Source organism: Lissotriton vulgaris, chromosome 4_1, assembly GCF_964263255.1.
Source record: "Lissotriton vulgaris chromosome 4_1, aLisVul1.2, whole genome shotgun sequence".
Lineage (NCBI taxonomy): Eukaryota > Metazoa > Chordata > Amphibia > Caudata > Salamandridae > Lissotriton > Lissotriton vulgaris.
Window position 1 is genome coordinate 520,704,403 of NC_141691.1, and position 24,129 is coordinate 520,728,531.

General features: G+C 52.2%; 33 non-coding genes across 33 annotated transcripts; 22 read left to right on the top strand and 11 right to left on the bottom strand.

The window, feature by feature from the left end:
- Nucleotides 1–432: 432 nt before the first annotated feature.
- Nucleotides 433–515, bottom strand: TRNAL-UAA (transfer RNA leucine (anticodon UAA)). The gene has a single exon. It is a non-coding gene; the product is annotated as a tRNA-Leu (tRNA).
- A 243-nt stretch (nucleotides 516–758) lies between these two features.
- TRNAE-UUC (transfer RNA glutamic acid (anticodon UUC)) lies at nucleotides 759–830 on the top strand. Its single transcript has one exon. It is a non-coding gene; the product is annotated as a tRNA-Glu (tRNA).
- Nucleotides 831–1,448: 618 nt separating this feature from the next.
- TRNAE-CUC (transfer RNA glutamic acid (anticodon CUC)) lies at nucleotides 1,449–1,520 on the top strand. Its single transcript has one exon. It is a non-coding gene; the product is annotated as a tRNA-Glu (tRNA).
- Nucleotides 1,521–2,602: 1,082 nt separating this feature from the next.
- On the bottom strand, nucleotides 2,603–2,685 carry TRNAL-UAA (transfer RNA leucine (anticodon UAA)). The gene has a single exon. It is a non-coding gene; the product is annotated as a tRNA-Leu (tRNA).
- A 243-nt stretch (nucleotides 2,686–2,928) lies between these two features.
- On the top strand, nucleotides 2,929–3,000 carry TRNAE-UUC (transfer RNA glutamic acid (anticodon UUC)). The gene has a single exon. It is a non-coding gene; the product is annotated as a tRNA-Glu (tRNA).
- A 618-nt stretch (nucleotides 3,001–3,618) lies between these two features.
- Nucleotides 3,619–3,690, top strand: TRNAE-CUC (transfer RNA glutamic acid (anticodon CUC)). Its single transcript has one exon. It is a non-coding gene; the product is annotated as a tRNA-Glu (tRNA).
- A 1,094-nt stretch (nucleotides 3,691–4,784) lies between these two features.
- Nucleotides 4,785–4,867, bottom strand: TRNAL-UAA (transfer RNA leucine (anticodon UAA)). Its single transcript has one exon. It is a non-coding gene; the product is annotated as a tRNA-Leu (tRNA).
- A 243-nt stretch (nucleotides 4,868–5,110) lies between these two features.
- TRNAE-UUC (transfer RNA glutamic acid (anticodon UUC)) lies at nucleotides 5,111–5,182 on the top strand. Its single transcript has one exon. It is a non-coding gene; the product is annotated as a tRNA-Glu (tRNA).
- Nucleotides 5,183–5,800: 618 nt separating this feature from the next.
- On the top strand, nucleotides 5,801–5,872 carry TRNAE-CUC (transfer RNA glutamic acid (anticodon CUC)). The gene has a single exon. It is a non-coding gene; the product is annotated as a tRNA-Glu (tRNA).
- Nucleotides 5,873–6,954: 1,082 nt separating this feature from the next.
- Nucleotides 6,955–7,037, bottom strand: TRNAL-UAA (transfer RNA leucine (anticodon UAA)). The gene has a single exon. It is a non-coding gene; the product is annotated as a tRNA-Leu (tRNA).
- A 243-nt stretch (nucleotides 7,038–7,280) lies between these two features.
- Nucleotides 7,281–7,352, top strand: TRNAE-UUC (transfer RNA glutamic acid (anticodon UUC)). Its single transcript has one exon. It is a non-coding gene; the product is annotated as a tRNA-Glu (tRNA).
- A 618-nt stretch (nucleotides 7,353–7,970) lies between these two features.
- TRNAE-CUC (transfer RNA glutamic acid (anticodon CUC)) lies at nucleotides 7,971–8,042 on the top strand. The gene has a single exon. It is a non-coding gene; the product is annotated as a tRNA-Glu (tRNA).
- A 1,094-nt stretch (nucleotides 8,043–9,136) lies between these two features.
- TRNAL-UAA (transfer RNA leucine (anticodon UAA)) lies at nucleotides 9,137–9,219 on the bottom strand. Its single transcript has one exon. It is a non-coding gene; the product is annotated as a tRNA-Leu (tRNA).
- Nucleotides 9,220–9,462: 243 nt separating this feature from the next.
- Nucleotides 9,463–9,534, top strand: TRNAE-UUC (transfer RNA glutamic acid (anticodon UUC)). The gene has a single exon. It is a non-coding gene; the product is annotated as a tRNA-Glu (tRNA).
- Nucleotides 9,535–10,152: 618 nt separating this feature from the next.
- Nucleotides 10,153–10,224, top strand: TRNAE-CUC (transfer RNA glutamic acid (anticodon CUC)). The gene has a single exon. It is a non-coding gene; the product is annotated as a tRNA-Glu (tRNA).
- Nucleotides 10,225–11,306: 1,082 nt separating this feature from the next.
- Nucleotides 11,307–11,389, bottom strand: TRNAL-UAA (transfer RNA leucine (anticodon UAA)). The gene has a single exon. It is a non-coding gene; the product is annotated as a tRNA-Leu (tRNA).
- Nucleotides 11,390–11,632: 243 nt separating this feature from the next.
- TRNAE-UUC (transfer RNA glutamic acid (anticodon UUC)) lies at nucleotides 11,633–11,704 on the top strand. Its single transcript has one exon. It is a non-coding gene; the product is annotated as a tRNA-Glu (tRNA).
- Nucleotides 11,705–12,322: 618 nt separating this feature from the next.
- TRNAE-CUC (transfer RNA glutamic acid (anticodon CUC)) lies at nucleotides 12,323–12,394 on the top strand. The gene has a single exon. It is a non-coding gene; the product is annotated as a tRNA-Glu (tRNA).
- A 1,082-nt stretch (nucleotides 12,395–13,476) lies between these two features.
- On the bottom strand, nucleotides 13,477–13,559 carry TRNAL-UAA (transfer RNA leucine (anticodon UAA)). Its single transcript has one exon. It is a non-coding gene; the product is annotated as a tRNA-Leu (tRNA).
- A 243-nt stretch (nucleotides 13,560–13,802) lies between these two features.
- On the top strand, nucleotides 13,803–13,874 carry TRNAE-UUC (transfer RNA glutamic acid (anticodon UUC)). The gene has a single exon. It is a non-coding gene; the product is annotated as a tRNA-Glu (tRNA).
- Nucleotides 13,875–14,492: 618 nt separating this feature from the next.
- On the top strand, nucleotides 14,493–14,564 carry TRNAE-CUC (transfer RNA glutamic acid (anticodon CUC)). Its single transcript has one exon. It is a non-coding gene; the product is annotated as a tRNA-Glu (tRNA).
- A 1,082-nt stretch (nucleotides 14,565–15,646) lies between these two features.
- On the bottom strand, nucleotides 15,647–15,729 carry TRNAL-UAA (transfer RNA leucine (anticodon UAA)). The gene has a single exon. It is a non-coding gene; the product is annotated as a tRNA-Leu (tRNA).
- A 243-nt stretch (nucleotides 15,730–15,972) lies between these two features.
- Nucleotides 15,973–16,044, top strand: TRNAE-UUC (transfer RNA glutamic acid (anticodon UUC)). Its single transcript has one exon. It is a non-coding gene; the product is annotated as a tRNA-Glu (tRNA).
- Nucleotides 16,045–16,662: 618 nt separating this feature from the next.
- On the top strand, nucleotides 16,663–16,734 carry TRNAE-CUC (transfer RNA glutamic acid (anticodon CUC)). The gene has a single exon. It is a non-coding gene; the product is annotated as a tRNA-Glu (tRNA).
- Nucleotides 16,735–17,816: 1,082 nt separating this feature from the next.
- Nucleotides 17,817–17,899, bottom strand: TRNAL-UAA (transfer RNA leucine (anticodon UAA)). Its single transcript has one exon. It is a non-coding gene; the product is annotated as a tRNA-Leu (tRNA).
- A 243-nt stretch (nucleotides 17,900–18,142) lies between these two features.
- On the top strand, nucleotides 18,143–18,214 carry TRNAE-UUC (transfer RNA glutamic acid (anticodon UUC)). Its single transcript has one exon. It is a non-coding gene; the product is annotated as a tRNA-Glu (tRNA).
- A 618-nt stretch (nucleotides 18,215–18,832) lies between these two features.
- On the top strand, nucleotides 18,833–18,904 carry TRNAE-CUC (transfer RNA glutamic acid (anticodon CUC)). Its single transcript has one exon. It is a non-coding gene; the product is annotated as a tRNA-Glu (tRNA).
- Nucleotides 18,905–19,998: 1,094 nt separating this feature from the next.
- On the bottom strand, nucleotides 19,999–20,081 carry TRNAL-UAA (transfer RNA leucine (anticodon UAA)). Its single transcript has one exon. It is a non-coding gene; the product is annotated as a tRNA-Leu (tRNA).
- A 243-nt stretch (nucleotides 20,082–20,324) lies between these two features.
- TRNAE-UUC (transfer RNA glutamic acid (anticodon UUC)) lies at nucleotides 20,325–20,396 on the top strand. Its single transcript has one exon. It is a non-coding gene; the product is annotated as a tRNA-Glu (tRNA).
- A 618-nt stretch (nucleotides 20,397–21,014) lies between these two features.
- Nucleotides 21,015–21,086, top strand: TRNAE-CUC (transfer RNA glutamic acid (anticodon CUC)). Its single transcript has one exon. It is a non-coding gene; the product is annotated as a tRNA-Glu (tRNA).
- Nucleotides 21,087–22,168: 1,082 nt separating this feature from the next.
- TRNAL-UAA (transfer RNA leucine (anticodon UAA)) lies at nucleotides 22,169–22,251 on the bottom strand. The gene has a single exon. It is a non-coding gene; the product is annotated as a tRNA-Leu (tRNA).
- Nucleotides 22,252–22,494: 243 nt separating this feature from the next.
- Nucleotides 22,495–22,566, top strand: TRNAE-UUC (transfer RNA glutamic acid (anticodon UUC)). The gene has a single exon. It is a non-coding gene; the product is annotated as a tRNA-Glu (tRNA).
- A 618-nt stretch (nucleotides 22,567–23,184) lies between these two features.
- On the top strand, nucleotides 23,185–23,256 carry TRNAE-CUC (transfer RNA glutamic acid (anticodon CUC)). Its single transcript has one exon. It is a non-coding gene; the product is annotated as a tRNA-Glu (tRNA).
- The last annotated feature ends 873 nt before the right edge of the window (nucleotides 23,257–24,129 follow it).

Consider the following 24,129-nt stretch of genomic DNA (forward strand, 5'->3'; position numbering starts at 1 on the left):
GGCGGGGCAGGAAACTCTGCTCAATTTCTTTCCCAGAGGCCTGTGGAGAACCCTTTGCACGTTTGAGCCAGCCGGGCCTGCATCAGCAGATCCTGCTCCACTGGGAAGGGAGAGCCTGTAGGCGTAAATCAAAAAAAGGGGAGAAATCTGCAAATTCTAGTGGCAGACCCATGTTGCCCAGGAAGCAATCAGTTTCTCCTGCTCCCTATAGTGGAAAAAGACATAGGAGGTGTATTTCTCTAGGCAGGGGCTCTGTGTAGATGGCACTTCATTGCTCTGGGAAGCATCCATGCTGGTAGAAGAGTAGCAGCAGACTCCACACCTGAGGCTTGAATGGGGACCGTTGGGGAGGGGCAGTGGGAGGCCGAGGAGGGCGGAGGAAAATGCTTTTCAAAAGCATCTGCACGTTCCTACAAACCTGCTGAAAACCCATACCAGGAATGGGGCTCGAACCCATGCGGACAAACGTCCATTGGATCTTAAGTCCAACGCCTTAACCACTCGGCCACCCTGGTGAGACCCAAGGATTTACTTTCTTCAACTACCTTTTTATGCTTGCTGCTGTAGCACCAGCTGTCCAGCAAGAGGTGATTGCAGAGTTAAAAGGCTTTTGCAGGAGGTTAAAAGTAATTGCTTATAACAAACACACTGTGTGACACCTAACTTTCTCCCACTCGGACTTTACCGTTAATTTTTATATTGGAGTTAGCTTAGTCACAATAAGGGGGTGAGCAAGGCAGGCACACTAGAGCATCTACTCCCTGGTGGTCTAGTGGCTAGGATTCGGCGCTTTCACCGCCGCGGCCCCGGTTCGATTCCCGGTCAGGGAAGATCCCTCTAAAGCATAGATTGCTTAATTTGTCTGTGTATCTTTTTTAAAAGAAGGTCTTTAAAAAGGCACCCCTCCCAATAGATGAAAGCGGAGGAATGGGGCTTGTTCTCCTGTGCCCCAGGTTGCTTTGCCCCCATTGACCTAAGCCACCTTTGTGCGCACGCAGTCCCCCACCCAGTCAGGTGCTCTATGTTGGCGTGAAGTGCAGTACCAGCTCAACAGAAAGGTAAATTGCTGGAAAACCCTGCTGTGATGCATACATCTACTTTGGAGCACTCTTCTCCTTTGCACTCTTGAATCGCTTAAGCGCAATGTATTCTTCCAGCAAGCTGAATAACGAGATAGGTGAGAGAAGGTGTACCAGCTGTCTGTGCGCCATCAGCAGCCACTAGGTGTCCCTCTTGGGTTTTCCCGGGGATCCTGATTGTGCAGGAATTCATCGGTTCAGTAGCAAGGGGGAGAGGATGGCCTGTGCCTGGAAGTGACAGGCAGTCTGGTGGCATCATGAGGATTAAGTTCCGATTCATATTTGCTGTAGAATAAAATATGTTTTCAGCCCCCATGAGCTTTGTCACTCGGAGAGCAGTGTATGAACTTTTGCTGCACGGCTCTGGGCTCCCTGGTGGTCTAGTGGTTAGGATTCGGCGCTCTCACCGCCGCGGCCCGGGTTCGATTCCCGGTCAGGGAAAAGTCCCTCTTCTGACCTTGAAAGCTTTTCCTTCCCGTAGGTCAGGGCGTCTCAAAATGAAGTTGCTTTTCTGACTCACAATTTGCCTAGCATGACGCAGTATCGCTCAAAATATGATTTTCGCAAGGTTCCTTTAGAGCTGCTTCCCATGGTGGGAGGCAAGGCTCTTGAGCAAGTGAGATCCTGTATTCCGAGGCGCGCTTCCTTTTGTAGGCTTCTGACCCCATGGCCTGTGGCAGGTAGTCCTCCTTTGACTGGGCCGCAGGCTTTGTCTCCAAATGGCGTCCTGGACCCACTGCAACCCACCTGTTTGCTAAAACGGAAGTCTGCCTCTGGGTAAGAAAAAGCTGAGCTGCACGTACGGAAAGCGGCAGAGGCCAGAGGCGGGGAGGGTGTGGCAAGGGCTGCCTGATTTGCATAGTGACCTGTTGCATCTTGGGAATGTACAGGCTTTGGAGCTTAACAGGTACTGCAGGTGTCTGCCTGGCCTGAGAGATGCCTGTCTGGTGCTCCCCTCAGGACACACAGGCCTTCCATTTGAGCATGGAGGGTGAGGGACATGGGTCACCCTCATATACAGGGGTGTGGGCATGGGCAGGATAGGTTGTGGGGGACCCGTCAGGGCATTGCCCGTTCGGAAGGCGAGAGGAGGCGGGGCAGGAAACTCTGCTCAATTTCTTTCCCAGAGGCCTGTGGAGAACCCTTTGCACGTTTGAGCCAGCCGGGCCTGCATCAGCAGATCCTGCTCCACTGGGAAGGGAGAGCCTGTAGGCGTAAATCAAAAAAAGGGGAGAAATCTGCAAATTCTAGCGGCAGACCCATGTTGCCCAGGAAGCAATCAGTTTCTCCTACTCCCTATAGTGGAAAAAGACATAGAAGGTGTATTTCTCTAGGCAGGGGCTCTGTGTAGATGGCACTTCATTGCTCTGGGAAGCATCCATGCTGGTGGAAGAGTAGCAGCAGACTCCACACCTGAGGCTTGAATGGGGACCGTTGGGGAGGGGCAGTGGGAGGCCGAGGAGGGCGGAGGAAAATGCTTTTCAAAAGCATCTGCACGTTCCTACAAACCTGCTGAAAACCCATACCAGGAATGGGGCTCGAGCCCATGCGGACAAACGTCCATTGGATCTTAAGTCCAACGCCTTAACCACTCGGCCACCCTGGTGAGACCCAAGGATTTACTTTCTTCAACTCCCTTTTTATGCTTGCTGCTGTAGCACCAGCTGTCCAGCAAGAGGTGATTGCAGAGTTAAAAGGCTTTTGCAGGAGGTTAAAAGTAATTGCTTATAACAAACACACTGTGTGACACCTAACTTTCTCCCACTCGGACTTTACCGTTAATTTTTATATTGGAGTTAGCTTAGTCACAATAAGGGGGTGAGCAAGGCAGGCACACTAGAGCATCTACTCCCTGGTGGTCTAGTGGCTAGGATTCGGCGCTTTCACCGCCGCGGCCCGGGTTCGATTCCCGGTCAGGGAAGATCCCTCTAAAGCATAGATTGCTTAATTTGTCTGTGTATCTTTTTTAAAAGAAGGTCTTTAAAAAGGCACCCCTCCCAATAGATGAAAGCGGAGGAATGGGGCTTGTTCTCCTGTGCCCCAGGTTGCTTTGCCCCCATTGACCTAAGCCACCTTTGTGCGCACGCAGTCCCCCACCCAGTCAGGTGCTCTATGTTGGCGTGAAGTGCAGTACCAGCTCAACAGAAAGGTAAATTGCTGGAAAACCCTGCTGTGATGCATACATCTACTTTGGAGCACTCTTCTCCTTTGCACTCTTGAATGGCTTAAGCGCAATGTATTCTTCCAGCAAGCTGAATAACGAGATAGGTGAGAGAAGGTGTACCAGCTGTCTGTGCGCCATCAGCAGCCACTAGGTGTCCCTCTTGGGTTTTCCCGGGGATCCTGATTGTGCAGGAATTCATCGGTTCAGTAGCAAGGGGGAGAGGATGGCCTGTGCCTGGAAGTGACAGGCAGTCTGGTGGCATCATGAGGATTAAGTTCCGATTCATATTTGCTGTAGAATAAAATATGTTTTCAGCCCCCATGAGCTTTGTCACTCGGAGAGCAGTGTATGAACTTTTGCTGCACGGCTCTGGGCTCCCTGGTGGTCTAGTGGTTAGGATTCGGCGCTCTCACCGCCGCGGCCCGGGTTCGATTCCCGGTCAGGGAAAAGTCCCTCTTCTGACCTTGAAAGCTTTTCCTTCCCGTAGGTCAGGGCTTCTCAAAATGAAGTTGCTTTTCTGACTCACAATTTGCCTAGCATGTGGCAGTATCGCTCAAAATATGATTTTCGCAAGGTTCCTTTAGAGCTGCTTCCCATGGTGGGAGGCAAGGCTCTTGAGCAAGTGAGATCCTGTATTCCGAGGCGCGCTTCCTTTTGTAGGCTTCTGACCCCATGGCCTGTGGCAGGTAGTCCTCCTTTGACTGGGCCGCAGGCTTTGTCTCCAAATGGCGTCCTGGACCCACTGCAACCCACCTGTTTGCTAAAACGGAAGTCTGCCTCTGGGTAAGAAAAAGCTGAGCTGCACGTACGGAAAGCGGCAGAGGCCAGAGGCGGGGAGGGTGTGGCAAGGGCTGCCTGATTTGCATAGTGACCTGTTGCATCTTGGGAATGTACAGGCTTTGGAGCTTAACAGGTACTGCAGGTGTCTGCCTGGCCTGAGAGATGCCTGTCTGGTGCTCCCCTCAGGACACACAGGCCTTCCATTCGAGCATGAAGGGTGAGGGACATGGGTCACCCTCATATACAGGGGTGTGGGCATGGGCAGGATAGGTTGTGGGGGACCCGTCAGGGCATTGCCCGTTTGGAAGCCCGTTCGGAAGGCGAGAGGAGGCGGGGCAGGAAACTCTGCTCAATTTCTTTCCCAGAGGCCTGTGGAGAACCCTTTGCACGTTTGAGCCAGCCGGGCCTGCATCAGCAGATCCTGCTCCACTGGGAAGGGAGAGCCTGTAGGCGTAAATCAAAAAAAGGGGAGAAATCTGCAAATTCTAGTGGCAGACCCATGTTGCCCAGGAAGCAATCAGTTTCTCCTGCTCCCTATAGTGGAAAAAGACATAGGAGGTGTATTTCTCTAGGCAGGGGCTCTGTGTAGATGGCACTTCATTGCTCTGGGAAGCATCCATGCTGGTAGAAGAGTAGCAGCAGACTCCACACCTGAGGCTTGAATGGGGACCGTTGGGGAGGGGCAGTGGGAGGCCGAGGAGGGCGGAGGAAAATGCTTTTCAAAAGCATCTGCACGTTCCTACAAACCTGCTGAAAACCCATACCAGGAATGGGGCTCGAACCCATGCGGACAAACGTCCATTGGATCTTAAGTCCAACGCCTTAACCACTCGGCCACCCTGGTGAGACCCAAGGATTTACTTTCTTCAACTACCTTTTTATGCTTGCTGCTGTAGCACCAGCTGTCCAGCAAGAGGTGATTGCAGAGTTAAAAGGCTTTTGCAGGAGGTTAAAAGTAATTGCTTATAACAAACACACTGTGTGACACCTAACTTTCTCCCACTCGGACTTTACCGTTAATTTTTATATTGGAGTTAGCTTAGTCACAATAAGGGGGTGAGCAAGGCAGGCACACTAGAGCATCTACTCCCTGGTGGTCTAGTGGCTAGGATTCGGCGCTTTCACCGCCGCGGCCCCGGTTCGATTCCCGGTCAGGGAAGATCCCTCTAAAGCATAGATTGCTTAATTTGTCTGTGTATCTTTTTTAAAAGAAGGTCTTTAAAAAGGCACCCCTCCCAATAGATGAAAGCGGAGGAATGGGGCTTGTTCTCCTGTGCCCCAGGTTGCTTTGCCCCCATTGACCTAAGCCACCTTTGTGCGCACGCAGTCCCCCACCCAGTCAGGTGCTCTATGTTGGCGTGAAGTGCAGTACCAGCTCAACAGAAAGGTAAATTGCTGGAAAACCCTGCTGTGATGCATACATCTACTTTGGAGCACTCTTCTCCTTTGCACTCTTGAATCGCTTAAGCGCAATGTATTCTTCCAGCAAGCTGAATAACGAGATAGGTGAGAGAAGGTGTACCAGCTGTCTGTGCGCCATCAGCAGCCACTAGGTGTCCCTCTTGTGTTTTCCCGGGGATCCTGATTGTGCAGGAATTCATCGGTTCAGTAGCAAGGGGGAGAGGATGGCCTGTGCCTGGAAGTGACAGGCAGTCTGGTGGCATCATGAGGATTAAGTTCCGATTCATATTTGCTGTAGAATAAAATATGTTTTCAGCCCCCATGAGCTTTGTCACTCGGAGAGCAGTGTATGAACTTTTGCTGCACGGCTCTGGGCTCCCTGGTGGTCTAGTGGTTAGGATTCGGCGCTCTCACCGCCGCGGCCCGGGTTCGATTCCCGGTCAGGGAAAAGTCACTCTTCTGACCTTGAAAGCTTTTCCTTCCCGTAGGTCAGGGCGTCTCAAAATGAAGTTGCTTTTCTGACTCACAATTTGCCTAGCATGACGCAGTATCGCTCAAAATATGATTTTCGCAAGGTTCCTTTAGAGCTGCTTCCCATGGTGGGAGGCAAGGCTCTTGAGCAAGTGAGATCCTGTATTCCGAGGCGCGCTTCCTTTTGTAGGCTTCTGACCCCATGGCCTGTGGCAGGTAGTCCTCCTTTGACTGGGCCGCAGGCTTTGTCTCCAAATGGCGTCCTGGACCCACTGCAACCCACCTGTTTGCTAAAACGGAAGTCTGCCTCTGGGTAAGAAAAAGCTGAGCTGCACGTACGGAAAGCGGCAGAGGCCAGAGGCGGGGAGGGTGTGGCAAGGGCTGCCTGATTTGCATAGTGACCTGTTGCATCTTGGGAATGTACAGGCTTTGGAGCTTAACAGGTACTGCAGGTGTCTGCCTGGCCTGAGAGATGCCTGTCTGGTGCTCCCCTCAGGACACACAGGCCTTCCATTTGAGCATGGAGGGTGAGGGACATGGGTCACCCTCATATACAGGGGTGTGGGCATGGGCAGGATAGGTTGTGGGGGACCCGTCAGGGCATTGCCCGTTCGGAAGGCGAGAGGAGGCGGGGCAGGAAACTCTGCTCAATTTCTTTCCCAGAGGCCTGTGGAGAACCCTTTGCACGTTTGAGCCAGCCGGGCCTGCATCAGCAGATCCTGCTCCACTGGGAAGGGAGAGCCTGTAGGCGTAAATCAAAAAAAGGGGAGAAATCTGCAAATTCTAGCGGCAGACCCATGTTGCCCAGGAAGCAATCAGTTTCTCCTACTCCCTATAGTGGAAAAAGACATAGAAGGTGTATTTCTCTAGGCAGGGGCTCTGTGTAGATGGCACTTCATTGCTCTGGGAAGCATCCATGCTGGTGGAAGAGTAGCAGCAGACTCCACACCTGAGGCTTGAATGGGGACCGTTGGGGAGGGGCAGTGGGAGGCCGAGGAGGGCGGAGGAAAATGCTTTTCAAAAGCATCTGCACGTTCCTACAAACCTGCTGAAAACCCATACCAGGAATGGGGCTCGAGCCCATGCGGACAAACGTCCATTGGATCTTAAGTCCAACGCCTTAACCACTCGGCCACCCTGGTGAGACCCAAGGATTTACTTTCTTCAACTCCCTTTTTATGCTTGCTGCTGTAGCACCAGCTGTCCAGCAAGAGGTGATTGCAGAGTTAAAAGGCTTTTGCAGGAGGTTAAAAGTAATTGCTTATAACAAACACACTGTGTGACACCTAACTTTCTCCCACTCGGACTTTACCGTTAATTTTTATATTGGAGTTAGCTTAGTCACAATAAGGGGGTGAGCAAGGCAGGCACACTAGAGCATCTACTCCCTGGTGGTCTAGTGGCTAGGATTCGGCGCTTTCACCGCCGCGGCCCGGGTTCGATTCCCGGTCAGGGAAGATCCCTCTAAAGCATAGATTGCTTAATTTGTCTGTGTATCTTTTTTAAAAGAAGGTCTTTAAAAAGGCACCCCTCCCAATAGATGAAAGCGGAGGAATGGGGCTTGTTCTCCTGTGCCCCAGGTTGCTTTGCCCCCATTGACCTAAGCCACCTTTGTGCGCACGCAGTCCCCCACCCAGTCAGGTGCTCTATGTTGGCGTGAAGTGCAGTACCAGCTCAACAGAAAGGTAAATTGCTGGAAAACCCTGCTGTGATGCATACATCTACTTTGGAGCACTCTTCTCCTTTGCACTCTTGAATGGCTTAAGCGCAATGTATTCTTCCAGCAAGCTGAATAACGAGATAGGTGAGAGAAGGTGTACCAGCTGTCTGTGCGCCATCAGCAGCCACTAGGTGTCCCTCTTGGGTTTTCCCGGGGATCCTGATTGTGCAGGAATTCATCGGTTCAGTAGCAAGGGGGAGAGGATGGCCTGTGCCTGGAAGTGACAGGCAGTCTGGTGGCATCATGAGGATTAAGTTCCGATTCATATTTGCTGTAGAATAAAATATGTTTTCAGCCCCCATGAGCTTTGTCACTCGGAGAGCAGTGTATGAACTTTTGCTGCACGGCTCTGGGCTCCCTGGTGGTCTAGTGGTTAGGATTCGGCGCTCTCACCGCCGCGGCCCGGGTTCGATTCCCGGTCAGGGAAAAGTCCCTCTTCTGACCTTGAAAGCTTTTCCTTCCCGTAGGTCAGGGCTTCTCAAAATGAAGTTGCTTTTCTGACTCACAATTTGCCTAGCATGTGGCAGTATCGCTCAAAATATGATTTTCGCAAGGTTCCTTTAGAGCTGCTTCCCATGGTGGGAGGCAAGGCTCTTGAGCAAGTGAGATCCTGTATTCCGAGGCGCGCTTCCTTTTGTAGGCTTCTGACCCCATGGCCTGTGGCAGGTAGTCCTCCTTTGACTGGGCCGCAGGCTTTGTCTCCAAATGGCGTCCTGGACCCACTGCAACCCACCTGTTTGCTAAAACGGAAGTCTGCCTCTGGGTAAGAAAAAGCTGAGCTGCACGTACGGAAAGCGGCAGAGGCCAGAGGCGGGGAGGGTGTGGCAAGGGCTGCCTGATTTGCATAGTGACCTGTTGCATCTTGGGAATGTACAGGCTTTGGAGCTTAACAGGTACTGCAGGTGTCTGCCTGGCCTGAGAGATGCCTGTCTGGTGCTCCCCTCAGGACACACAGGCCTTCCATTCGAGCATGAAGGGTGAGGGACATGGGTCACCCTCATATACAGGGGTGTGGGCATGGGCAGGATAGGTTGTGGGGGACCCGTCAGGGCATTGCCCGTTTGGAAGCCCGTTCGGAAGGCGAGAGGAGGCGGGGCAGGAAACTCTGCTCAATTTCTTTCCCAGAGGCCTGTGGAGAACCCTTTGCACGTTTGAGCCAGCCGGGCCTGCATCAGCAGATCCTGCTCCACTGGGAAGGGAGAGCCTGTAGGCGTAAATCAAAAAAAGGGGAGAAATCTGCAAATTCTAGTGGCAGACCCATGTTGCCCAGGAAGCAATCAGTTTCTCCTGCTCCCTATAGTGGAAAAAGACATAGGAGGTGTATTTCTCTAGGCAGGGGCTCTGTGTAGATGGCACTTCATTGCTCTGGGAAGCATCCATGCTGGTAGAAGAGTAGCAGCAGACTCCACACCTGAGGCTTGAATGGGGACCGTTGGGGAGGGGCAGTGGGAGGCCGAGGAGGGCGGAGGAAAATGCTTTTCAAAAGCATCTGCACGTTCCTACAAACCTGCTGAAAACCCATACCAGGAATGGGGCTCGAACCCATGCGGACAAACGTCCATTGGATCTTAAGTCCAACGCCTTAACCACTCGGCCACCCTGGTGAGACCCAAGGATTTACTTTCTTCAACTACCTTTTTATGCTTGCTGCTGTAGCACCAGCTGTCCAGCAAGAGGTGATTGCAGAGTTAAAAGGCTTTTGCAGGAGGTTAAAAGTAATTGCTTATAACAAACACACTGTGTGACACCTAACTTTCTCCCACTCGGACTTTACCGTTAATTTTTATATTGGAGTTAGCTTAGTCACAATAAGGGGGTGAGCAAGGCAGGCACACTAGAGCATCTACTCCCTGGTGGTCTAGTGGCTAGGATTCGGCGCTTTCACCGCCGCGGCCCCGGTTCGATTCCCGGTCAGGGAAGATCCCTCTAAAGCATAGATTGCTTAATTTGTCTGTGTATCTTTTTTAAAAGAAGGTCTTTAAAAAGGCACCCCTCCCAATAGATGAAAGCGGAGGAATGGGGCTTGTTCTCCTGTGCCCCAGGTTGCTTTGCCCCCATTGACCTAAGCCACCTTTGTGCGCACGCAGTCCCCCACCCAGTCAGGTGCTCTATGTTGGCGTGAAGTGCAGTACCAGCTCAACAGAAAGGTAAATTGCTGGAAAACCCTGCTGTGATGCATACATCTACTTTGGAGCACTCTTCTCCTTTGCACTCTTGAATCGCTTAAGCGCAATGTATTCTTCCAGCAAGCTGAATAACGAGATAGGTGAGAGAAGGTGTACCAGCTGTCTGTGCGCCATCAGCAGCCACTAGGTGTCCCTCTTGGGTTTTCCCGGGGATCCTGATTGTGCAGGAATTCATCGGTTCAGTAGCAAGGGGGAGAGGATGGCCTGTGCCTGGAAGTGACAGGCAGTCTGGTGGCATCATGAGGATTAAGTTCCGATTCATATTTGCTGTAGAATAAAATATGTTTTCAGCCCCCATGAGCTTTGTCACTCGGAGAGCAGTGTATGAACTTTTGCTGCACGGCTCTGGGCTCCCTGGTGGTCTAGTGGTTAGGATTCGGCGCTCTCACCGCCGCGGCCCGGGTTCGATTCCCGGTCAGGGAAAAGTCCCTCTTCTGACCTTGAAAGCTTTTCCTTCCCGTAGGTCAGGGCGTCTCAAAATGAAGTTGCTTTTCTGACTCACAATTTGCCTAGCATGACGCAGTATCGCTCAAAATATGATTTTCGCAAGGTTCCTTTAGAGCTGCTTCCCATGGTGGGAGGCAAGGCTCTTGAGCAAGTGAGATCCTGTATTCCGAGGCGCGCTTCCTTTTGTAGGCTTCTGACCCCATGGCCTGTGGCAGGTAGTCCTCCTTTGACTGGGCCGCAGGCTTTGTCTCCAAATGGCGTCCTGGACCCACTGCAACCCACCTGTTTGCTAAAACGGAAGTCTGCCTCTGGGTAAGAAAAAGCTGAGCTGCACGTACGGAAAGCGGCAGAGGCCAGAGGCGGGGAGGGTGTGGCAAGGGCTGCCTGATTTGCATAGTGACCTGTTGCATCTTGGGAATGTACAGGCTTTGGAGCTTAACAGGTACTGCAGGTGTCTGCCTGGCCTGAGAGATGCCTGTCTGGTGCTCCCCTCAGGACACACAGGCCTTCCATTTGAGCATGGAGGGTGAGGGACATGGGTCACCCTCATATACAGGGATGTGGGCATGGGCAGGATAGGTTGTGGGGGACCCGTCAGGGCATTGCCCGTTCGGAAGGCGAGAGGAGGCGGGGCAGGAAACTCTGCTCAATTTCTTTCCCAGAGGCCTGTGGAGAACCCTTTGCACGTTTGAGCCAGCCGGGCCTGCATCAGCAGATCCTGCTCCACTGGGAAGGGAGAGCCTGTAGGCGTAAATCAAAAAAAGGGGAGAAATCTGCAAATTCTAGCGGCAGACCCATGTTGCCCAGGAAGCAATCAGTTTCTCCTACCCCCTATAGTGGAAAAAGACATAGAAGGTGTATTTCTCTAGGCAGGGGCTCTGTGTAGATGGCACTTCATTGCTCTGGGAAGCATCCATGCTGGTGGAAGAGTAGCAGCAGACTCCACACCTGAGGCTTGAATGGGGACCGTTGGGGAGGGGCAGTGGGAGGCCGAGGAGGGCGGAGGAAAATGCTTTTCAAAAGCATCTGCACGTTCCTACAAACCTGCTGAAAACCCATACCAGGAATGGGGCTCGAGCCCATGCGGACAAACGTCCATTGGATATTAAGTCCAACGCCTTAACCACTCGGCCACCCTGGTGAGACCCAAGGATTTACTTTCTTCAACTCCCTTTTTATGCTTGCTGCTGTAGCACCAGCTGTCCAGCAAGAGGTGATTGCAGAGTTAAAAGGCTTTTGCAGGAGGTTAAAAGTAATTGCTTATAACAAACACACTGTGTGACACCTAACTTTCTCCCACTCGGACTTTACCGTTAATTTTTATATTGGAGTTAGCTTAGTCACAATAAGGGGGTGAGCAAGGCAGGCACACTAGAGCATCTACTCCCTGGTGGTCTAGTGGCTAGGATTCGGCGCTTTCACCGCCGCGGCCCGGGTTCGATTCCCGGTCAGGGAAGATCCCTCTAAAGCATAGATTGCTTAATTTGTCTGTGTATCTTTTTTAAAAGAAGGTCTTTAAAAAGGCACCCCTCCCAATAGATGAAAGCGGAGGAATGGGGCTTGTTCTCCTGTGCCCCAGGTTGCTTTGCCCCCATTGACCTAAGCCACCTTTGTGCGCACGCAGTCCCCCACCCAGTCAGGTGCTCTATGTTGGCGTGAAGTGCAGTACCAGCTCAACAGAAAGGTAAATTGCTGGAAAACCCTGCTGTGATGCATACATCTACTTTGGAGCACTCTTCTCCTTTGCACTCTTGAATCGCTTAAGCGCAATGTATTCTTCCAGCAAGCTGAATAACGAGATAGGTGAGAGAAGGTGTACCAGCTGTCTGTGCGCCATCAGCAGCCACTAGGTGTCCCTCTTGGGTTTTCCCGGGGATCCTGATTGTGCAGGAATTCATCGGTTCAGTAGCAAGGGGGAGAGGATGGCCTGTGCCTGGAAGTGACAGGCAGTCTGGTGGCATCATGAGGATTAAGTTCCGATTCATATTTGCTGTAGAATAAAATATGTTTTCAGCCCCCATGAGCTTTGTCACTCGGAGAGCAGTGTATGAACTTTTGCTGCACGGCTCTGGGCTCCCTGGTGGTCTAGTGGTTAGGATTCGGCGCTCTCACCGCCGCGGCCCGGGTTCGATTCCCGGTCAGGGAAAAGTCCCTCTTCTGACCTTGAAAGCTTTTCCTTCCCGTAGGTCAGGGCTTCTCAAAATGAAGTTGCTTTTCTGACTCACAATTTGCCTAGCATGTGGCAGTATCGCTCAAAATATGATTTTCGCAAGGTTCCTTTAGAGCTGCTTCCCATGGTGGGAGGCAAGGCTCTTGAGCAAGTGAGATCCTGTATTCCGAGGCGCGCTTCCTTTTGTAGGCTTCTGACCCCATGGCCTGTGGCAGGTAGTCCTCCTTTGACTGGGCCGCAGGCTTTGTCTCCAAATGGCGTCCTGGACCCACTGCAACCCACCTGTTTGCTAAAACGGAAGTCTGCCTCTGGGTAAGAAAAAGCTGAGCTGCACGTACGGAAAGCGGCAGAGGCCAGAGGCGGGGAGGGTGTGGCAAGGGCTGCCTGATTTGCATAGTGACCTGTTGCATCTTGGGAATGTACAGGCTTTGGAGCTTAACAGGTACTGCAGGTGTCTGCCTGGCCTGAGAGATGCCTGTCTGGTGCTCCCCTCAGGACACACAGGCCTTCCATTTGAGCATGGAGGGTGAGGGACATGGGTCACCCTCATATACAGGGGTGTGGGCATGGGCAGGATAGGTTGTGGGGGACCCGTCAGGGCATTGCCCGTTCGGAAGGCGAGAGGAGGCGGGGCAGGAAACTCTGCTCAATTTCTTTCCCAGAGGCCTGTGGAGAACCCTTTGCACGTTTGAGCCAGCCGGGCCTGCATCAGCAGATCCTGCTCCACTGGGAAGGGAGAGCCTGTAGGCGTAAATCAAAAAAAGGGGAGAAATCTGCAAATTCTAGCGGCAGACCCATGTTGCCCAGGAAGCAATCAGTTTCTCCTACTCCCTATAGTGGAAAAAGACATAGAAGGTGTATTTCTCTAGGCAGGGGCTCTGTGTAGATGGCACTTCATTGCTCTGGGAAGCATCCATGCTAGTGGAAGAGTAGCAGCAGACTCCACACCTGAGGCTTGAATGGGGACCGTTGGGGAGGGGCAGTGGGAGGCCGAGGAGGGCGGAGGAAAATGCTTTTCAAAAGCATCTGCACGTTCCTACAAACCTGCTGAAAACCCATACCAGGAATGGGGCTCGAGCCCATGCGGACAAACGTCCATTGGATCTTAAGTCCAACGCCTTAACCACTCGGCCACCCTGGTGAGACCCAAGGATTTACTTTCTTCAACTCCCTTTTTATGCTTGCTGCTGTAGCACCAGCTGTCCAGCAAGAGGTGATTGCAGAGTTAAAAGGCTTTTGCAGGAGGTTAAAAGTAATTGCTTATAACAAACACACTGTGTGACACCTAACTTTCTCCCACTCGGACTTTACCGTTAATTTTTATATTGGAGTTAGCTTAGTCACAATAAGGGGGTGAGCAAGGCAGGCACACTAGAGCATCTACTCCCTGGTGGTCTAGTGGCTAGGATTCGGCGCTTTCACCGCCGCGGCCCGGGTTCGATTCCCGGTCAGGGAAGATCCCTCTAAAGCATAGATTGCTTAATTTGTCTGTGTATCTTTTTTAAAAGAAGGTCTTTAAAAAGGCACCCCTCCCAATAGATGAAAGCGGAGGAATGGGGCTTGTTCTCCTGTGCCCCAGGTTGCTTTGCCCCCATTGACCTAAGCCACCTTTGTGCGCACGCAGTCCCCCACCCAGTCAGGTGCTCTATGTTGGCGTGAAGTGCAGTACCAGCTCAACAGAAAGGTAAATTGCTGGAAAACCCTGCTGTGATGCATACATCTACTTTGGAGCACTCTTCTCCTTTGCACTCTTGAATGGCTTAAGCGCAATGTATTCTTCCAGCAAGCTGAATAACGAGATAGGTGAGAGAAGGTGTACCAGCTGTCTGTGCGCCATCAGCAGCCACTAGGTGTCCCTCTTGGGTTTTCCCGGGGATCCTGATTGTGCAGGAATTCATCGGTTCAGTAGCAAGGGGGAGAGGATGGCCTGTGCCTGGAAGTGACAGGCAGTCTGGTGGCATCATGAGGATTAAGTTCCGATTCATATTTGCTGTAGAATAAAATATGTTTTCAGCCCCCATGAGCTTTGTCACTCGGAGAGCAGTGTATGAACTTTTGCTGCACGGCTCTGGGCTCCCTGGTGGTCTAGTGGTTAGGATTCGGCGCTCTCACCGCCGCGGCCCGGGTTCGATTCCCGGTCAGGGAAAAGTCCCTCTTCTGACCTTGAAAGCTTTTCCTTCCCGTAGGTCAGGGCTTCTCAAAATGAAGTTGCTTTTCTGACTCACAATTTGCCTAGCATGTGGCAGTATCGCTCAAAATATGATTTTCGCAAGGTTCCTTTAGAGCTGCTTCCCATGGTGGGAGGCAAGGCTCTTGAGCAAGTGAGATCCTGTATTCCGAGGCGCGCTTCCTTTTGTAGGCTTCTGACCCCATGGCCTGTGGCAGGTAGTCCTCCTTTGACTGGGCCGCAGGCTTTGTCTCCAAATGGCGTCCTGGACCCACTGCAACCCACCTGTTTGCTAAAACGGAAGTCTGCCTCTGGGTAAGAAAAAGCTGAGCTGCACGTACGGAAAGCGGCAGAGGCCAGAGGCGGGGAGGGTGTGGCAAGGGCTGCCTGATTTGCATAGTGACCTGTTGCATCTTGGGAATGTACAGGCTTTGGAGCTTAACAGGTACTGCAGGTGTCTGCCTGGCCTGAGAGATGCCTGTCTGGTGCTCCCCTCAGGACACACAGGCCTTCCATTTGAGCATGGAGGGTGAGGGACATGGGTCACCCTCATATACAGGGGTGTGGGCATGGGCAGGATAGGTTGTGGGGGACCCGTCAGGGCATTGCCCGTTCGGAAGGCGAGAGGAGGCGGGGCAGGAAACTCTGCTCAATTTCTTTCCCAGAGGCCTGTGGAGAACCCTTTGCACGTTTGAGCCAGCCGGGCCTGCATCAGCAGATCCTGCTCCACTGGGAAGGGAGAGCCTGTAGGCGTAAATCAAAAAAAGGGGAGAAATCTGCAAATTCTAGCGGCAGACCCATGTTGCCCAGGAAGCAATCAGTTTCTCCTACCCCCTATAGTGGAAAAAGACATAGAAGGTGTATTTCTCTAGGCAGGGGCTCTGTGTAGATGGCACTTCATTGCTCTGGGAAGCATCCATGCTGGTGGAAGAGTAGCAGCAGACTCCACACCTGAGGCTTGAATGGGGACCGTTGGGGAGGGGCAGTGGGAGGCCGAGGAGGGCGGAGGAAAATGCTTTTCAAAAGCATCTGCACGTTCCTACAAACCTGCTGAAAACCCATACCAGGAATGGGGCTCGAGCCCATGCGGACAAACGTCCATTGGATATTAAGTCCAACGCCTTAACCACTCGGCCACCCTGGTGAGACCCAAGGATTTACTTTCTTCAACTCCCTTTTTATGCTTGCTGCTGTAGCACCAGCTGTCCAGCAAGAGGTGATTGCAGAGTTAAAAGGCTTTTGCAGGAGGTTAAAAGTAATTGCTTATAACAAACACACTGTGTGACACCTAACTTTCTCCCACTCGGACTTTACCGTTAATTTTTATATTGGAGTTAGCTTAGTCACAATAAGGGGGTGAGCAAGGCAGGCACACTAGAGCATCTACTCCCTGGTGGTCTAGTGGCTAGGATTCGGCGCTTTCACCGCCGCGGCCCGGGTTCGATTCCCGGTCAGGGAAGATCCCTCTAAAGCATAGATTGCTTAATTTGTCTGTGTATCTTTTTTAAAAGAAGGTCTTTAAAAAGGCACCCCTCCCAATAGATGAAAGCGGAGGAATGGGGCTTGTTCTCCTGTGCCCCAGGTTGCTTTGCCCCCATTGACCTAAGCCACCTTTGTGCGCACGCAGTCCCCCACCCAGTCAGGTGCTCTATGTTGGCGTGAAGTGCAGTACCAGCTCAACAGAAAGGTAAATTGCTGGAAAACCCTGCTGTGATGCATACATCTACTTTGGAGCACTCTTCTCCTTTGCACTCTTGAATCGCTTAAGCGCAATGTATTCTTCCAGCAAGCTGAATAACGAGATAGGTGAGAGAAGGTGTACCAGCTGTCTGTGCGCCATCAGCAGCCACTAGGTGTCCCTCTTGGGTTTTCCCGGGGATCCTGATTGTGCAGGAATTCATCGGTTCAGTAGCAAGGGGGAGAGGATGGCCTGTGCCTGGAAGTGACAGGCAGTCTGGTGGCATCATGAGGATTAAGTTCCGATTCATATTTGCTGTAGAATAAAATATGTTTTCAGCCCCCATGAGCTTTGTCACTCGGAGAGCAGTGTATGAACTTTTGCTGCACGGCTCTGGGCTCCCTGGTGGTCTAGTGGTTAGGATTCGGCGCTCTCACCGCCGCGGCCCGGGTTCGATTCCCGGTCAGGGAAAAGTCCCTCTTCTGACCTTGAAAGCTTTTCCTTCCCGTAGGTCAGGGCTTCTCAAAATGAAGTTGCTTTTCTGACTCACAATTTGCCTAGCATGTGGCAGTATCGCTCAAAATATGATTTTCGCAAGGTTCCTTTAGAGCTGCTTCCCATGGTGGGAGGCAAGGCTCTTGAGCAAGTGAGATCCTGTATTCCGAGGCGCGCTTCCTTTTGTAGGCTTCTGACCCCATGGCCTGTGGCAGGTAGTCCTCCTTTGACTGGGCCGCAGGCTTTGTCTCCAAATGGCGTCCTGGACCCACTGCAACCCACCTGTTTGCTAAAACGGAAGTCTGCCTCTGGGTAAGAAAAAGCTGAGCTGCACGTACGGAAAGCGGCAGAGGCCAGAGGCGGGGAGGGTGTGGCAAGGGCTGCCTGATTTGCATAGTGACCTGTTGCATCTTGGGAATGTACAGGCTTTGGAGCTTAACAGGTACTGCAGGTGTCTGCCTGGCCTGAGAGATGCCTGTCTGGTGCTCCCCTCAGGACACACAGGCCTTCCATTTGAGCATGGAGGGTGAGGGACATGGGTCACCCTCATATACAGGGGTGTGGGCATGGGCAGGATAGGTTGTGGGGGACCCGTCAGGGCATTGCCCGTTCGGAAGGCGAGAGGAGGCGGGGCAGGAAACTCTGCTCAATTTCTTTCCCAGAGGCCTGTGGAGAACCCTTTGCACGTTTGAGCCAGCCGGGCCTGCATCAGCAGATCCTGCTCCACTGGGAAGGGAGAGCCTGTAGGCGTAAATCAAAAAAAGGGGAGAAATCTGCAAATTCTAGCGGCAGACCCATGTTGCCCAGGAAGCAATCAGTTTCTCCTACTCCCTATAGTGGAAAAAGACATAGAAGGTGTATTTCTCTAGGCAGGGGCTCTGTGTAGATGGCACTTCATTGCTCTGGGAAGCATCCATGCTAGTGGAAGAGTAGCAGCAGACTCCACACCTGAGGCTTGAATGGGGACCGTTGGGGAGGGGCAGTGGGAGGCCGAGGAGGGCGGAGGAAAATGCTTTTCAAAAGCATCTGCACGTTCCTACAAACCTGCTGAAAACCCATACCAGGAATGGGGCTCGAGCCCATGCGGACAAACGTCCATTGGATCTTAAGTCCAACGCCTTAACCACTCGGCCACCCTGGTGAGACCCAAGGATTTACTTTCTTCAACTCCCTTTTTATGCTTGCTGCTGTAGCACCAGCTGTCCAGCAAGAGGTGATTGCAGAGTTAAAAGGCTTTTGCAGGAGGTTAAAAGTAATTGCTTATAACAAACACACTGTGTGACACCTAACTTTCTCCCACTCGGACTTTACCGTTAATTTTTATATTGGAGTTAGCTTAGTCACAATAAGGGGGTGAGCAAGGCAGGCACACTAGAGCATCTACTCCCTGGTGGTCTAGTGGCTAGGATTCGGCGCTTTCACCGCCGCGGCCCCGGTTCGATTCCCGGTCAGGGAAGATCCCTCTAAAGCATAGATTGCTTAATTTGTCTGTGTATCTTTTTTAAAAGAAGGTCTTTAAAAAGGCACCCCTCCCAATAGATGAAAGCGGAGGAATGGGGCTTGTTCTCCTGTGCCCCAGGTTGCTTTGCCCCCATTGACCTAAGCCACCTTTGTGCGCACGCAGTCCCCCACCCAGTCAGGTGCTCTATGTTGGCGTGAAGTGCAGTACCAGCTCAACAGAAAGGTAAATTGCTGGAAAACCCTGCTGTGATGCATACATCTACTTTGGAGCACTCTTCTCCTTTGCACTCTTGAATGGCTTAAGCGCAATGTATTCTTCCAGCAAGCTGAATAACGAGATAGGTGAGAGAAGGTGTACCAGCTGTCTGTGCGCCATCAGCAGCCACTAGGTGTCCCTCTTGGGTTTTCCCGGGGATCCTGATTGTGCAGGAATTCATCGGTTCAGTAGCAAGGGGGAGAGGATGGCCTGTGCCTGGAAGTGACAGGCAGTCTGGTGGCATCATGAGGATTAAGTTCCGATTCATATTTGCTGTAGAATAAAATATGTTTTCAGCCCCCATGAGCTTTGTCACTCGGAGAGCAGTGTATGAACTTTTGCTGCACGGCTCTGGGCTCCCTGGTGGTCTAGTGGTTAGGATTCGGCGCTCTCACCGCCGCGGCCCGGGTTCGATTCCCGGTCAGGGAAAAGTCCCTCTTCTGACCTTGAAAGCTTTTCCTTCCCGTAGGTCAGGGCTTCTCAAAATGAAGTTGCTTTTCTGACTCACAATTTGCCTAGCATGTGGCAGTATCGCTCAAAATATGATTTTCGCAAGGTTCCTTTAGAGCTGCTTCCCATGGTGGGAGGCAAGGCTCTTGAGCAAGTGAGATCCTGTATTCCGAGGCGCGCTTCCTTTTGTAGGCTTCTGACCCCATGGCCTGTGGCAGGTAGTCCTCCTTTGACTGGGCCGCAGGCTTTGTCTCCAAATGGCGTCCTGGACCCACTGCAACCCACCTGTTTGCTAAAACGGAAGTCTGCCTCTGGGTAAGAAAAAGCTGAGCTGCACGTACGGAAAGCGGCAGAGGCCAGAGGCGGGGAGGGTGTGGCAAGGGCTGCCTGATTTGCATAGTGACCTGTTGCATCTTGGGAATGTACAGGCTTTGGAGCTTAACAGGTACTGCAGGTGTCTGCCTGGCCTGAGAGATGCCTGTCTGGTGCTCCCCTCAGGACACACAGGCCTTCCATTCGAGCATGAAGGGTGAGGGACATGGGTCACCCTCATATACAGGGGTGTGGGCATGGGCAGGATAGGTTGTGGGGGACCCGTCAGGGCATTGCCCGTTTGGAAGCCCGTTCGGAAGGCGAGAGGAGGCGGGGCAGGAAACTCTGCTCAATTTCTTTCCCAGAGGCCTGTGGAGAACCCTTTGCACGTTTGAGCCAGCCGGGCCTGCATCAGCAGATCCTGCTCCACTGGGAAGGGAGAGCCTGTAGGCGTAAATCAAAAAAAGGGGAGAAATCTGCAAATTCTAGTGGCAGACCCATGTTGCCCAGGAAGCAATCAGTTTCTCCTGCTCCCTATAGTGGAAAAAGACATAGGAGGTGTATTTCTCTAGGCAGGGGCTCTGTGTAGATGGCACTTCATTGCTCTGGGAAGCATCCATGCTGGTAGAAGAGTAGCAGCAGACTCCACACCTGAGGCTTGAATGGGGACCGTTGGGGAGGGGCAGTGGGAGGCCGAGGAGGGCGGAGGAAAATGCTTTTCAAAAGCATCTGCACGTTCCTACAAACCTGCTGAAAACCCATACCAGGAATGGGGCTCGAACCCATGCGGACAAACGTCCATTGGATCTTAAGTCCAACGCCTTAACCACTCGGCCACCCTGGTGAGACCCAAGGATTTACTTTCTTCAACTACCTTTTTATGCTTGCTGCTGTAGCACCAGCTGTCCAGCAAGAGGTGATTGCAGAGTTAAAAGGCTTTTGCAGGAGGTTAAAAGTAATTGCTTATAACAAACACACTGTGTGACACCTAACTTTCTCCCACTCGGACTTTACCGTTAATTTTTATATTGGAGTTAGCTTAGTCACAATAAGGGGGTGAGCAAGGCAGGCACACTAGAGCATCTACTCCCTGGTGGTCTAGTGGCTAGGATTCGGCGCTTTCACCGCCGCGGCCCCGGTTCGATTCCCGGTCAGGGAAGATCCCTCTAAAGCATAGATTGCTTAATTTGTCTGTGTATCTTTTTTAAAAGAAGGTCTTTAAAAAGGCACCCCTCCCAATAGATGAAAGCGGAGGAATGGGGCTTGTTCTCCTGTGCCCCAGGTTGCTTTGCCCCCATTGACCTAAGCCACCTTTGTGCGCACGCAGTCCCCCACCCAGTCAGGTGCTCTATGTTGGCGTGAAGTGCAGTACCAGCTCAACAGAAAGGTAAATTGCTGGAAAACCCTGCTGTGATGCATACATCTACTTTGGAGCACTCTTCTCCTTTGCACTCTTGAATCGCTTAAGCGCAATGTATTCTTCCAGCAAGCTGAATAACGAGATAGGTGAGAGAAGGTGTACCAGCTGTCTGTGCGCCATCAGCAGCCACTAGGTGTCCCTCTTGGGTTTTCCCGGGGATCCTGATTGTGCAGGAATTCATCGGTTCAGTAGCAAGGGGGAGAGGATGGCCTGTGCCTGGAAGTGACAGGCAGTCTGGTGGCATCATGAGGATTAAGTTCCGATTCATATTTGCTGTAGAATAAAATATGTTTTCAGCCCCCATGAGCTTTGTCACTCGGAGAGCAGTGTATGAACTTTTGCTGCACGGCTCTGGGCTCCCTGGTGGTCTAGTGGTTAGGATTCGGCGCTCTCACCGCCGCGGCCCGGGTTCGATTCCCGGTCAGGGAAAAGTCCCTCTTCTGACCTTGAAAGCTTTTCCTTCCCGTAGGTCAGGGCGTCTCAAAATGAAGTTGCTTTTCTGACTCACAATTTGCCTAGCATGACGCAGTATCGCTCAAAATATGATTTTCGCAAGGTTCCTTTAGAGCTGCTTCCCATGGTGGGAGGCAAGGCTCTTGAGCAAGTGAGATCCTGTATTCCGAGGCGCGCTTCCTTTTGTAGGCTTCTGACCCCATGGCCTGTGGCAGGTAGTCCTCCTTTGACTGGGCCGCAGGCTTTGTCTCCAAATGGCGTCCTGGACCCACTGCAACCCACCTGTTTGCTAAAACGGAAGTCTGCCTCTGGGTAAGAAAAAGCTGAGCTGCACGTACGGAAAGCGGCAGAGGCCAGAGGCGGGGAGGGTGTGGCAAGGGCTGCCTGATTTGCATAGTGACCTGTTGCATCTTGGGAATGTACAGGCTTTGGAGCTTAACAGGTACTGCAGGTGTCTGCCTGGCCTGAGAGATGCCTGTCTGGTGCTCCCCTCAGGACACACAGGCCTTCCATTTGAGCATGGAGGGTGAGGGACATGGGTCACCCTCATATACAGGGGTGTGGGCATGGGCAGGATAGGTTGTGGGGGACCCGTCAGGGCATTGCCCGTTCGGAAGGCGAGAGGAGGCGGGGCAGGAAACTCTGCTCAATTTCTTTCCCAGAGGCCTGTGGAGAACCCTTTGCACGTTTGAGCCAGCCGGGCCTGCATCAGCAGATCCTGCTCCACTGGGAAGGGAGAGCCTGTAGGCGTAAATCAAAAAAAGGGGAGAAATCTGCAAATTCTAGCGGCAGACCCATGTTGCCCAGGAAGCAATCAGTTTCTCCTACCCCCTATAGTGGAAAAAGACATAGAAGGTGTATTTCTCTAGGCAGGGGCTCTGTGTAGATGGCACTTCATTGCTCTGGGAAGCATCCATGCTGGTGGAAGAGTAGCAGCAGACTCCACACCTGAGGCTTGAATGGGGACCGTTGGGGAGGGGCAGTGGGAGGCCGAGGAGGGCGGAGGAAAATGCTTTTCAAAAGCATCTGCACGTTCCTACAAACCTGCTGAAAACCCATACCGGGAATGGGGCTCGAGCCCATGCGGACAAACGTCCATTGGATATTAAGTCCAACGCCTTAACCACTCGGCCACCCTGGTGAGACCCAAGGATTTACTTTCTTCAACTCCCTTTTTATGCTTGCTGCTGTAGCACCAGCTGTCCAGCAAGAGGTGATTGCAGAGTTAAAAGGCTTTTGCAGGAGGTTAAAAGTAATTGCTTATAACAAACACACTGTGTGACACCTAACTTTCTCCCACTCGGACTTTACCGTTAATTTTTATATTGGAGTTAGCTTAGTCACAATAAGGGGGTGAGCAAGGCAGGCACACTAGAGCATCTACTCCCTGGTGGTCTAGTGGCTAGGATTCGGCGCTTTCACCGCCGCGGCCCGGGTTCGATTCCCGGTCAGGGAAGATCCCTCTAAAGCATAGATTGCTTAATTTGTCTGTGTATCTTTTTTAAAAGAAGGTCTTTAAAAAGGCACCCCTCCCAATAGATGAAAGCGGAGGAATGGGGCTTGTTCTCCTGTGCCCCAGGTTGCTTTGCCCCCATTGACCTAAGCCACCTTTGTGCGCACGCAGTCCCCCACCCAGTCAGGTGCTCTATGTTGGCGTGAAGTGCAGTACCAGCTCAACAGAAAGGTAAATTGCTGGAAAACCCTGCTGTGATGCATACATCTACTTTGGAGCACTCTTCTCCTTTGCACTCTTGAATGGCTTAAGCGCAATGTATTCTTCCAGCAAGCTGAATAACGAGATAGGTGAGAGAAGGTGTACCAGCTGTCTGTGCGCCATCAGCAGCCACTAGGTGTCCCTCTTGGGTTTTCCCGGGGATCCTGATTGTGCAGGAATTCATCGGTTCAGTAGCAAGGGGGAGAGGATGGCCTGTGCCTGGAAGTGACAGGCAGTCTGGTGGCATCATGAGGATTAAGTTCCGATTCATATTTGCTGTAGAATAAAATATGTTTTCAGCCCCCATGAGCTTTGTCACTCGGAGAGCAGTGTATGAACTTTTGCTGCACGGCTCTGGGCTCCCTGGTGGTCTAGTGGTTAGGATTCGGCGCTCTCACCGCCGCGGCCCGGGTTCGATTCCCGGTCAGGGAAAAGTCCCTCTTCTGACCTTGAAAGCTTTTCCTTCCCGTAGGTCAGGGCTTCTCAAAATGAAGTTGCTTTTCTGACTCACAATTTGCCTAGCATGTGGCAGTATCGCTCAAAATATGATTTTCGCAAGGTTCCTTTAGAGCTGCTTCCCATGGTGGGAGGCAAGGCTCTTGAGCAAGTGAGATCCTGTATTCCGAGGCGCGCTTCCTTTTGTAGGCTTCTGACCCCATGGCCTGTGGCAGGTAGTCCTCCTTTGACTGGGCCGCAGGCTTTGTCTCCAAATGGCGTCCTGGACCCACTGCAACCCACCTGTTTGCTAAAACGGAAGTCTGCCTCTGGGTAAGAAAAAGCTGAGCTGCACGTACGGAAAGCGGCAGAGGCCAGAGGCGGGGAGGGTGTGGCAAGGGCTGCCTGATTTGCATAGTGACCTGTTGCATCTTGGGAATGTACAGGCTTTGGAGCTTAACAGGTACTGCAGGTGTCTGCCTGGCCTGAGAGATGCCTGTCTGGTGCTCCCCTCAGGACACACAGGCCTTCCATTCGAGCATGAAGGGTGAGGGACATGGGTCACCCTCATATACAGGGGTGTGGGCATGGGCAGGATAGGTTGTGGGGGACCCGTCAGGGCATTGCCCGTTTGGAAGCCCGTTCGGAAGGCGAGAGGAGGCGGGGCAGGAAACTCTGCTCAATTTCTTTCCCAGAGGCCTGTGGAGAACCCTTTGCACGTTTGAGCCAGCCGGGCCTGCATCAGCAGATCCTGCTCCACTGGGAAGGGAGAGCCTGTAGGCGTAAATCAAAAAAAGGGGAGAAATCTGCAAATTCTAGTGGCAGACCCATGTTGCCCAGGAAGCAATCAGTTTCTCCTGCTCCCTATAG